At 41.9% G+C, this 13,629-nt stretch overlaps 1 protein-coding gene across 1 annotated transcript in view; it reads left to right on the forward strand.

Moving 5' to 3' along the window:
- Positions 1-13,629, forward strand: part of LOC124210739 (EGF like, fibronectin type III and laminin G domains protein pikachurin) — an 82,603-nt gene that overhangs the window by 1,742 nt on the left and 67,232 nt on the right. The window lies entirely within an intron of this gene.

Genomic DNA, 13,629 nt, shown 5'->3' on the forward strand with positions numbered 1-13,629 from the left:
CTATTTTTGTTTCATTTCCTGTTGCTAATATTTTTTTTAAGTGAAATTAAGGCTCCCTATTTTCGAGGGATAGAAATTACATGCAATGATTAATCTCAAGCCGATAATTTAATTTGTCTTTCAGGAACGCTACCACTCATTATCAATGAAAAAAAACCTCTTATTTCGCGTTATTTAATTCTATGAATTTTTTATGCAGGCGCGTTTTTTCCCGTCAAATTTTCGAGGCTTCCATTAATTTGAAAAACCGCTAATTGCGGGCAGTTTGTCAGAAATATACAACCGAATACAGCCTGCCGTAGGTCGGCTACTCGAAAAGCGGGGTAGTGCATCAAAGTTACGAATTAAACGCGTAGATATCAACGTGTCTAGTTTTGGGATAATTCACGAGGGCGGATGAATCCGTGCAGCAGGCCTCGTTTGCTAATGGCCTCGGCGCAATTAATATCAGCGCTCGTTAGCGCTCGTCCTTTTGTTGTTTTGCTGTTTTATTCCGTACCTATTCCTACGCTCGTTCCGATTCGTCCGTCTGTTTCTCTAGGCATAGCAGCCAAACCACTGAAAAAGTTACCCGGAGTTAAAGTTTCCCTGGATTGATCAGATCGCTGAGAATGTTTTCATTTAACTAAAACATTACATGTTTTACTCAAAGTCGATATTTAAATAAAAGTGTCTAGAAACAATTGTTGTTTAAATGAAAGTATGATATTGACTGGCTCGTTTTTATTATGTTCAGTAAATCGAATGATTTCATTTTTCGAACGAGAACATTAGTCGTTATGTTGATACTTGAGAGATTTATTAACTTTTAATTATTTCATTATTCACCCTGGATTGGAATCACACCTAGTGATAGAATATTATAATAAACTGTTATGCAGTTTAGGGAAACTATTGACTGCTGGGGGTCGATAATATCGCTTGTCGTAGGTTTTGAAAAATTAACCGTGCCCGTACCGACGCGACGGCACGTTGAGAGTAAATTCATCAATACTTCACTGAATTAGTTAACCTGAATCAAGACAGTCGAACGAATACCTCGAGTAAAATTAATCACGTACAAACATACGTATATTCAGAATTCGCGAACACCGACTGCCGAACAAAAACTACAATTATCAACCGTGTCGAGAGAATTTACCCGCATGAAACGGCTGCTAAGCTGACAAACAACACCGGATGTGAGATTATGGGTTTATAAATATCGAATGTGAAGTTGATCAGGGAAAATGTCAGGCGGGGACCGTGACTAGCGTGAATCCCGGAAGGGTTGTTTGGAATGCGCCGGACACTTGCTAATAGGATGTACAGACACTCGAGAAAAAGCTCGGCGATGAGGTGAAAGCTCTGAAATTTATGCACGCTTACAGAAAATGAGATTTCTTCGGCGTGAATTCCTTTGATGAAAAGCCGTTACATCTTCACCTTGCGCTCTGGCTGTATAACGTGAAAAGTGGAAACAAGAGCTTTGTCTCGGGATCAAATGTTTGTCAACAACGCGGCTTTAGCGGGTCTGCAATACCAAACTCGTGGGCGGTATCCGGATTCGGATGAAACGCCAGGAGCTGATGGTTTTGGCGTGGGACGAAGATGAACTGGTATAACGGTAGTGGTTGGAGAAAAATTGCGAGAGACAACAACGTTACGACTCCGATATATTACATCCAGCGATGATGAAGTTTCGATCCAACTTTGATGCGATGCTCGTTCTTATACTCGTTCAGCTATTAGTTTGCGCGGGGAAAATAAACTACAGGGCAATAATTATGCTACCTTGTTTCCAAACTCCGGTTTTTCGCCCTCTGTGTTTCCATTATTTTGCCCCCCTCGGAGAAGCTCGAACTTTTATTATTATACTTATTAAGCGGGAGGGTGCAGCTTGGTTGGTTTAAGCTCGTGCCTATTTTTAAGAGTTTTCTTGTTTTAAAGAAAATGAAAACACTTGAAGCAATTTCAGTGTAAGAGCTTTATTATTTATAGTTTCGAGAACATTTAGGAATTTTTCTTATCGAAATCAATAACGAAATGCTGGCATGGCACATATAAGTGGCGAACGACCACGATTTTAATCGGGTGGCGCAGATCCCTCGGTCAATTTTCATCCGATCGACTTGAAATTTTGGCACAATCTTTGAAACTTGTTTATTGATTCAAGTTTGTGGCTGGATTTTTTAATTTTAATCGTAAAATTTTATCATCAAAATTTCTTTGACAATTTTTTGGTCGAAGAATGGAATTATTTGTTCATCATCGTATGTATTTGAAATTTTTTTTTATAACATTTGGGCTACGAGCTCGAACCTGAGGAGGTGTTTTTAGTTCAAAAAAATTTTCCTATTTGTTACAAGTTGGACAGTGATGTCAGGAGCTGTGTCGCCGCAAAAGCTCACGAGTTCGGATGAAAAAATTACGAGCAATATCTTACATTCACACAGAATCGAAAAGAGTTTCGGTTACTCATAATTACAATATATCTGCTGTTTGCAAGTGTGACAATTTCAAGTTTGGCGATGAAGATCATAAAGTATGCCTATGCGCCGCGAAAAAAAAAGTTTGTCAATCATGGCCTGCGGGGAAATCGTGTTATCAGAAATGTTTTATACCTTTTAAATTAGAACGGAGAGTGCGAGAGAATTTTCGGGACACTGGGGTTGGGGATTAACGCGACGTCGAATGAGGTGAAGGATTTGATGTTGATGTGCAGACGGAGATGAAACGGCAATCAGTTATTGTCAATTATCCACAACGACATTAACGAGAATTGATGGATTTCGTCAATTCGTCTGATCCAGCCTTCTTCCCCAACACCTGACTTGTCCAACAAATTTTCCCCATCAAGTTTACTGTATTTCTCCATTTTTATCAACTCGATGAAAAATAGTATACAGCACATAATCATGATTGATAAATATACTGACAGTTTTCTACGGTAAAGAATCAGGACAAAACCTTTCCCTCTTTCATCCGTCAGGGACGTTATTCCGTCATCTGCTTTAGTTTCGATAAAATTGATAAAGAAGAGGGTATTTTCCGCTCCCTTATTCCACCCTGCAGAATCCAAAGTTTCGCGGGCTGTGATAGCGGGCCGGGAATCTTGAGACGAAATTCGGGAATCGAATTAGTGGCATTAACCTAACGAAGACCGAAGCTCTGAGTGCAGGATCTGGGATCAACGACGGGGCGTCCTGGCTCCTCAGGAGCTACAAAGACTTAACTATGCCCGCGGAGTCTGTTATTCCAGGCGTCGAGTCCCGGCGGCTAAGTCGAGAGGGCTCGTTGGGAGTCACCGAGTTCCTTCGTCTTTTGGCAATTCCATCAGCGGCCTCATCCGAAAGGGATCGAATAATCTAAGATATCGCCCCTATATCGTTGCAGCTGTAGGAGAAATCCTGTCACAAATAGAGAGATACCCGATGTAACAAAAGAGATCCTCTGGTTTAATTTGGCATACCGGGTTATGAAATGCCGTTGAAGGAACTTGAGTTACAAGTGAGTCTCGCAGTCGGATTTTCTCCATTTGCAGGGAAGAGAAGAGCTTTCGTTTCGCATGCAGTTATATATTGTGCAGCACTTGAAACGACAACTGGATAAAATAAAGAATGAAGATTCTCCTAGAATTTTTACCCGAGACGTGGACGTAATGGGATGTCGAAAAGGAAACACTGACGAGGAAAATGGATTTGTTGAAATGCACGAGCGCTGAGAGAAATATCATTACGATGCGGAATCGGATGCTTGTAATACCAACCTGCACTTCTGCTTACATTCTACGTTTCGCACTTTTGCAATTGGTTGAGAATTACGATGTTGAGTATTTCGGAACCCCGCAGCGTGTGAAACGTGGAACGGGTAACGGTCAGGAAGGAAGCTTTCAAGTTAAAGTTGGCAAAAGGAAATGGAATTTCAACCTGCGTTTTCCAACCTCGTTTCGATAAATTCAATACACGGGTTACTCGCCGAGGTCCAGAGCACCGAGTCGTCGTGGAAATCGGAAATCCACGACCCAACTGCCCGTAGGGGTGACCGTTTACACCGGCAATACTGCTCGCCTCGTTCGATCGGGAACGAATAACAACCCTGCAGGAACGTGACACGATACGACTCGTATAAACACACCGTGAGACTTTTTTTAAGAGTTACTTTGTTCAATTTATTCCTTGTAAAGGCTTTTAATGAGGGGGGGGTTCAGCTTGGACGGTCCAAAATCATACCTATTTTTAGGAGTTTTTTTTTTTTTTTAAAGAAAATGAAAATACTTGTAGCAATTTTAGTTTTAGGGTTTTATTATTTATAGTCGCAAGAATATTTGAACATTTTGTCATTGAGGTTAATAACAGAATAGGTATGATTTTAGATCATCCAAGCTGTACCTCCTCCCATTTAAGGGTGGATTCCTCGATAACTGCATTTCTACGCGATAAATGGGACAACGCTATACTTTATGGCGCCAAAGTCCTGTCGTACCGATTCTGCCCGAGGTCAAATATTAGCACAGAATCTTGTCGAGGTAATTCTAACTCTATTTCGGTGAAGATCGAGAGCAAGTCGAGTGGTATCGGGCTTGGTGAAATTTTATCAATGCCTCTTCAAACACCCGATGACGCTCGAGCATCTGATCAAAATCAGTGATTGACAAATAATTCCCTTGAATCCGATTCAGTCCGGGCTGTAAACATCCCGTTAATTGGACTGACTGGATTCACGCTGATAGTAACGCCAGCTTCCTGCAGTGCGATGTTGATGTTTGACCGTTGCCGTCGACTGGAAACGAAACCGAAATTCTCACGAGTTTGAAGTTAGTAACGTTAACATAACGATACATTGTGAAAAAAATCGCCAAGTCAAACTTTGAAAATAAATTTACGGGAGTTGAGTTTGGATTTTGCAAAATACGAGAACGCTCTGCCTTTTGTTACGTGGTTTACTAAATATTGGACAATGTTTAGATTGCAAAAATACTATTTCTTTTTCCAAGAATGCATCGTTACCTCAACGTTACGAAATTCAACCTCGTGGATTCTTGGGTTTTCAATTTATCCTGATTGCGTTATTGCCGTGGGTTTCCTGATGGGCCTCGATTTATTCGACGCAGGGAATTGGCGAACTAATAAAATCGACTGGAATCGCGGCGGGGCAGGAGGGTTGGGTGATAAATTTTTGAAAATTGTTGGCAGCACTGTCGGGGCGCGAGAACAATTGAATGTGGCCTAACGGTCGATTTGGTACGTTCAGCGAGTCCCGGGACGGTCGTTTTTCGCTTCGGCTAATGGCGGGGCGCGCCGGCGCCTCTCCTGCAAATGTCGCGGATCGAGTTCTCGTTCACGCGTAGGTTTAAGCACGGTCAGGCGTGTGGTCTTCTGGGTTATACCTACATATGGAGCATTTCGCATGCCGTCTCAGGAAACGGTTGACCATGACATTATTTAACCACACCAAGGATTTTTCCTACGTTATTACGACCCCTGAAAAACTTCGGAAAAAAAATCTCACATTTTTTCAATCACTCGCCTTTACCCTAGAATTTTTTAAACCCATCTCAAGAACACGAAGATTGATTTTTAGGGGAAAAAAAAACGCTTGGTTTCCGATATGAAACATTTTTATGCAAGATTCGGAGTGGGAGCTCGTATTTTTCTATTTTTCTTAAAATCATTTTATCTAATTTTTTGATCTTGTTTTTCTAACTTCATACCTGTTTAAAATATGTGATAAGATTTTGAAAAAAATCGCAAGTGCGCTTTAGAACTTGAGAAACAATTTAAAAAATTGGTAATCAAATGGGAGACGCGAAATAGAAAAAACAATTAAAGAAATAGAAAGAGTGATAAAACGTATTCCGAATCTTGCTCGACAAAGTTTCATTTCAGAAAACCAAATATTTTTTTTCTCCTGTCTCATGAAAATCAATTTTGGTGTCCTTGATATGGGTTTTATGAAATCACAGGGTGAAGACGAGTGATCGAAAAAAATGGAAAATTTTTTTCGCAAGCTTTTCAAGTGTCGCATTAACGTAGGAAAAATCCTTGGTGAGATTAAAAAAAAGTCTTGGTGTCAACCGTTAACTTATTGTTAGTTGGCGTGGAATGCCCCGTATATACAGCCGTCCATGCACGTGGTATCGGGAAATTCAATTGACCGGCGTTAGACGAGCCGTGCGTAATTAGTCAATGGAAAATTAACGACGCCTAGCAGCTATGTGTGCTCCTACCCTTGTCTGGAATCATACCGCTCGAATAATCAAGTCAGCCGTCGGCTGTCAATTGAGATTAGACACAACAGCTGTATCCTATAATACAGGCCATTATTCTGTCATAACTTTACACGCGATTTCCCAGAATCGATAAAAATAGTCTGTTACGGTTGTTTGGAAAAGTTTTTCTAGGAAGAACTTGAATTTCGCAGATGGAACAACGTTTTACTAATTTTACCAAATTATTTCATCCAGCGATCCCAAGGAAATAACGTTATACGAGTCATTCCGTAATGAAATAATTTTACAACATCCAGAAAAGTCCGAAAGATGGGAATGAATTATTCGGAAATATTTTCTGGCATCAAATGAAACTAAATTACTTAGAGAAACCAACGAATATCAAGGTCAATGATATTTTCTCTCAGTGCAAAACTGAATGTCACTGAATTTATGAAGTTCAATATGTGACCTTTCTGTTTTGTCCGACAAATTCAGGGAATCGAATTTCACACTTTTTGCTTTTCCTGAGCGACGAAATCGCGTCAATGTGGGTTTAAATTGATGAAAAAATATGGGACTCAGGTATAAAATAGTCTATAAACATTGTGACAAACTAGACGCTGCAGAATAGATAGAGCAGGTTCGTGAGCTTACGAAGTGAACAAACAAGTAGTAAAATTAAAAAATTAGGAAAAATGTTATACGGGCAATACATGTTCACAGTTTAAAGTCTGAAACAAGACTGCTTGTACAATGATGTTGGTTGACGCAGCGTTGTAACAATATTTTGAATAAATTGAATTACTCTATCGTCCATTGTATACTGTACCTGCTGTATTCAGTATTCTGGTTACTTTTTATTTTGTCTCATGAAACATGGATAATATAGAAGGCAGAACATGGCGTACCGTACGTGATATGGAAGCTCGTGCGAGATCATCGAACGCGTGACAAAGTGACGACTACGTGAGATTTTCTCGAGGCTGCGCCCTTCTCCAGGACTCATGTATACGCTTGGATTATACAGGTGAAGCGAAGTCTAGGTACCCACTCGAGTCGGAGGACGTCGCGTAGCATGGGGATCGTGGAAATGAGAATCGTCGTCTGACTCATTACATCAATCGGTAAAGGACCCTGCAGAATCCTTATGGAAATTGGCTTCCGTTCGAATTGACTATAGTAGATGTGTTCCCGGTGAAAAGTTCTCATGGACACAAGTCCCAAAAATCACTAATTTCCGAGATACAGGCGTGGGAAGGAGGGTGTGTGGATTTTTTGACATGTATGGATTACACGATTCTTACAAATTACAAACCTTTAAGGGGGACTTGAAATCAAATATATTACTTGAAAACTGCACAGCCGATTCACAGAGACTCCGCAGACGCGTGAAAAACAGGAGAAGTCGATTGTTGCAAGACTCGGAGAATCTCGTTCTTCACGCGAAATCTGACGTTGCAAGTCCTTCCGGTAGACTAGCGAGTTCGTGAATGGAATCAATCACAGTTTCCTGCCTATCTTGGAGAATCAACCGTGCAGTTTTTCGAGTGATTTGTTTGATTTCGAGTCCCCTTGATGCTTTATAATTTATGGAAATCGCGAAATCCATAGATATTAAAAAATCTGGACACCTTTCTTCCGAAGCTTTCATTTTGGAAACGAGTCATTTTTCGGACTTGTGTCCATGAAAATTATTGATCGGGAGAATATGTACTACAGCATATTGAAAATCCAGCAAATTTGATCGGGAGCCAACTTCCATAAGGATTCTGTGGGGTCTTTTCCTTCACACATGCTGGCGCGTATTACGATAGAATCACGAGGCGCTGACAAAAATTGGTTTCTTTAAAGGATGCATTATGACTTCCGATCGCGTCAATTCAACACCCCAACATGGGTATCGTTTTAAATAGACTGAGTCAATCTCCCAAACGACCCGTGACTACAAATGGCTTCTTCACCCCAGACAATGAGGCCTTGCAGGCGTATCGAACGAAGTAATACATACCTATAGAGAATGGGTGAAAATAAACTGATACACGGTTGGATACTATTATATTTGAACGAAATTTTCAGACGAAGGAATTGAGGAAAGATATTCGGCCCAAATTTATGTGAAAGCGATGAATCCGTAAGCATTATTAGTGACGAGATATTGAAATGCGGTAATCCGTGGCCGGATCCTCTGGTATAACCGCGAAACGAAAACACATCAATTATTGTCACGAGATGCGATTCCCATTCCGTCGAGCTGAACGAACTTGGCAAGAAAACGTTCTTCTTCTCCCGAAGCTCATTACGACGAGATATGAAGGGTAGATTCCGTCGCAATGATTCACCCGCGCGATCTGTACCAGCCATCCCATCGCCCACACCATTCATACGTCGCGTGAGTAACTTTGTTACGACTTCACCTCGGTGGGCCACCCTTGTTATTTGTCAATTCAGCCCGGCGTCCTCTTCGTGACGCTGTTGAGGTTCATCGGACTCTTTTCACCCCAAGACGTCACATTCTAACCAGTCGAACGATTATAAGGGTTGCTTTGACCATAGTGGTGCACGTAAGATATTCGAACGAGTATTGCCGGGGACGATCATCCTTTGGAGCTGAATCCTGAAAGACTGGATGATATAGTACCCATCCCACATAGATTACAGTGTAAGGATTCGCGCACTGGTGTCGCTTGTCGATTTCGTCGAAAGACAACATTGGTGGAAAGCGAAGCCAAACACAAGCCCGGCGCGGCAGCGCCAAACATACGGAAGCCATTCTTTGCTGACCTACGGATGATCGGACAAAGGGAGAGTGCAAATGATACGTACTCGCATCACCCGTCTGGCTCTTCAATTAAGTATCGGCAACCTTTCGACCTTTCTTTTATCCATTTTTTCACATCGTTGTTCTCACAGGGGTTCGCAAACTGTTGTGAAGATTCTTTTGGGGTACCCTGAAGGATGTCGAGGTATCGATGAGGATTAGCCATGGCTTCCACAATAAAGTATCCGGTAATCCTCGTCGCTGCCAGATCAGAACATCATCGCAGGCATCTATTGGATTACTGAAAAACAGACACCAGTTTTTTTTCAGGGATATTCGATCCATGCGACCATGTGTCGTGGATCACAATATTGACAGAAGAATGACATTCTCGCTCCTGATACCCTAGACCCAGACGAATCAATACGAAGGTGTTTCTTGCAACAGCTTGAAGTGCGCCAGTCATTTGGGATAGAAGCGTGACTAAGATGTGCCATTAAATATATTACGAAATAGCGTGCGTGCGGAGATAACGATTGCCGGAGGGTGTAATACAAGGTATAATTCGTTGTGTCACGGCAGGGAACTTGAACTCCTTTTGTCGAGCCAAGGTATACCGAAGCTTCGATTTATCAGATCCAACGTCTCTCTTTGAAACGATTTCGCTCAGCCATGTTGTTCATGAAAATCATACGTTCCTGCGTATTTGAGGATCGGTAATTCGGGCCCCGTGATAAGGGTCTGTGCTACGAAACAGAACGAATCCGTCAGGTCAATTATAGGGCAAAATTGGCAAGCCTCCGACGCGCGTCTTCATCTCTGGCTGGATCGTTTCATTCCCACCACTTCGATCGTTATGCAAGGTACCCGGAATTTTCCGTTCGTTGCAGGGTGTTATACTATTATTGGTACACGTCTCATCGTTACTCGTCTCACGAAGCCGTTCATTCGGCATGGGAATCAGGCTACTGTGCGTTATTATTTTCCAAGATACATGACGAAGCACTTCGGTTCTGTGTGCAGTATCACGTACACAGACGTGGAGCCGTGTGGAGCTTCGACGCGTTGTTCGCTCTGCTGGGGATACCGAATGAAAACGTGCGCGCGTATTATTACAGGTATAATCGAATGGTCTGCTTTCGATGATAATTACAAATCCATAGAGGAATTGCAAATCAATACCAGTTTCAACCAACGCACGCCATGACGCTCCAAGGTATATCACTGCACAGCCTCCTGTTAATGCGCGGTGTCGATTATACGTCGATGCTGGTAGAATCGGACGTGCAGATGTTGCAATCGGTTAGAATATAATGTTGCTTGCACATTTGGGAAGATCGCACGGTGCGCGACCTCAAATCACCCGAAGTAAAAGTCGGAAGCTGATACGGTATGATTTAGTGGCCATCTGATACTTCGTGCAGAATTATGGAAGGGGCGGGGGGGTGTACATCTTGGATGGTTTAAAAGTGTTGCTATTTTTGTGAGTTTTTTTTTTTTAAAGAAAATGAAAACACGTACAGCAATTTGAGTTTCAGGAATTTATTATTTACAGTTTCAAGAACATTTGAGAATTTTTTCCTTTTCTTTAAACAAAAACTCATAAAAATAGTTACGATTTTAGACCGTCCAAACTTACCCCCCCTCAATACGTGCGCGACTTTACGTATGTACAATTTCTCGCGTCTTTGATCACTTGCAGCATGTAGTTCGCAGCTTACACGCTCGTACATTAAGCACCGCCAGTCGTAATCCGTATGCCCGACCAACTTGGGACTCCAATGTCTGCAGTCTTGGAGACGTACGAGCATGCGGCGTTCAGAAAGTGCATTACTAAATATCCATACCTTGGAGTTAGGTCACAGTATAAGCTGGATGGCTTAACCTTTATAAGCCATATAACACTTGCCATAGAACAGTTTCTCTTCTCAGTCTACCCAATATACAATGTATTCACGAAGAGAAAGGATTTTATCGATTTACGACCCCTATTCAGTAATATGGTGAAAAAAATGATTCAACTGATCGACGTTATTTTGCACCAACGTTGCATTATTGTGCCGCACGCAGTGAAATATTTATTTTCAAGTTTCGCTCTCGGTGAAAAACGAAATTCTGTTGCCTGTTTGAAAATTTCTCTCTCTTCGTAGATGTAACGTATGACACCCATAGGCACAAGTTTATTATGCATACACCCGTGGCCTCGTGGGAGCAGAAGTGTCATGTATTATTTAGGTACTTTATTAAATATTTATTACTCCTATTTTCATAATAATTCCATCGAGTATAATCGGCGCAACAGGCGCGGGAGCAATGCTACTTTTCACGCGTGTTAATTTCAGCAATATTATAACATAATCCAGACATTCGCGCTGGAATGAAGATTCCCTCTTGCGCTATTACACGAATTCCCCGTGGGAATGGGAACAATTTAATTGAGGAGTCGGTTGAAAGCATAAATCCGTTAACTGACAATATGGGTGTCGTCATTTGTCATCTTGTCACTTCGTTCGTTCGATCAGTAAATTCAATTTAATAGTATACCTACCGGGATTCCGGGCAGGGTTGCCGAAAAGAACAAAAAAATAATAATAATATTTCATACAAGCCCGCCACTTCGCCTGTCAAATTTTTCGACTCGTAAATCACAATGCCAGTCGATTACCGTACAAAAGATTTCACCCTGCCCACCTTCTCGCCCCTTTCTTCAGCTCTTTTCATTAAAATTGAAAGAATTCGGATTATCTTCTCGAAGATTCCAGAGGATTCTCTTTATAGATACATAATTTCTATGAAACGTCGTTGTCTTTTTGCAAAAATTTCATGCTCATGAATTGAAAAAGTCTCTCTTCGTTCCCGGCAAGTTGGCGCTACGAAAAATCGCATTGAATCGAATCGAATCGGCTAGATTTAGTCCGCGATTTAATCAATAAACGTTAATAAAATTATGCCTTGGAGTAAAGATATAACGTGGTAGATTATTTGTAAGAGCTGAAAGCGCGAAAGATGATATATCGAAAAAACGGAGGCGTCTCAAGGTGACTTGTTCAGTAAGGGAGGAAAAGAGTTTCTAATCGCAATATCTCTTACGTAGAAAAGCATTGAGGACTTTGACCGTGAAGATCTCTCCAAGGGATAATAGACTCGGTCACGCGTCCTGCCAGACGTTCGATCGGAATCGTTACCAATGACACCTAAAACCTTACGTGGCAAACGTGATATCAACCCGAAGGAATCCACAGACGTTTTCTTCGCGATTCGCATTTTTTCGCCTCGGTAATTTCTCAAGGCACGTCCATCACCCTGTTCCCCTGTTCCCTGTTGAACTGTTTCTTTTCTGCAAAGTCGCGGCTCGGTTCTTAATCTGTGATCTTGCAAGTTCTGGAATAATTTTATGTCGCGTAGTTAGTCGTGTTGATTTATTATTCACGTCGGCCTCATTTCGGAGCACCTTATTCGACCTTCGACCCTCCTTCATAGCCAGTTCTACTCCCTCCTTCTCTTCGGCCTTTTACTCTCGGCTCAAATTAACTATGGAAGACTTTTCCAAGCTTCAGCCCTACGTCGTCGAAGAGCAAGGAGAGCGGAGGATGGTAACATAGGTATACAATTTTGGGGGACGTCTCTTCCCAGAGAGTGGATAGGTACATGGTATCTGGCGACAGTCAGACGACGGAGGGTGCGGTTCTTGAGGGGCACGTTTCTTATATACAATTAAAGAACTTTTTGCCGTGAAAGTTTTACTCGGTATCGGATCGTGACTGTCGCTAATTGGCGCGCTGTTTCTCGGTGTCGAATTTTAAACGTATATATATATCCATACCCGTAGCTTCTGATGATGGAGCGGAGGGATCGAAGACGTCGGAAAGTATCAACAGTTTTTAGCAAAGTTAAGCGTAAAACTCTTCTCTTTCCATCACTTTTTTTTTTACACAATCTTTAAGTTTCGTCCTCCAGAAGTATCGATTGCTCAAATCGGGTCTTCTTGAGCAGCGTATTAGCTCGAATACGTTGACGTCAGAAATTGTCCTGTCAAATTCCAACAGTTGGTGCTCCAAACTGTGCTACCCATGAATTAGCACCCTCGTCGGAATGTTAGCTATCATATGTCTAATTAAAGCCGATATAATGTCAACAGATGAAACAATTTGATTTACAGTTGGTAGAAAGATAAAATTGACAACTTAGCCAACGTTCATGGACGTATGTTTGACGTGTAGTCAACTATTGGCTTCACCTACGCCCACTTGGTCAGTCTTCGTTTAGTTGACTTCATTTTATGCCGTAAATAAGTCAAACGTTCATCGACCGTGTACTACTTGGTTAGAGATGGTTCAGAAAAGTGTATACCAGTAAGAAAAAAGCATAGGTTGGGTGCTCCTTTGGGACGTTGACCTACATGGTGTACTGCTTGGGTAGAAATGATTCGGAAAAGTGTATACCAGTAAGAGAAAGCAGAGGTTCGGTGCTCCTTCGGGACGTTGGGCTACATTCTGAGAAAACGTAGGAGGACGGGAGAAGCTAGAGGAACGAAATGACCAATCCTTCAACGTGATTAGCGTACGCGGAGCTCAGACTGTCTCTCCATGGCAAGCACTATGCGCTTCTGTATACGGCTTATCAAGTGCTCGAGCAGGTCGAGAGTCGAGTCGGGGACATCGAGGGTTGTCCGTTCACG

The sequence above is a fragment of the Neodiprion pinetum genome, chromosome 1 (genome assembly GCF_021155775.2).
Source record: "Neodiprion pinetum isolate iyNeoPine1 chromosome 1, iyNeoPine1.2, whole genome shotgun sequence".
NCBI classification, from domain to species: domain Eukaryota; kingdom Metazoa; phylum Arthropoda; class Insecta; order Hymenoptera; family Diprionidae; genus Neodiprion; species Neodiprion pinetum.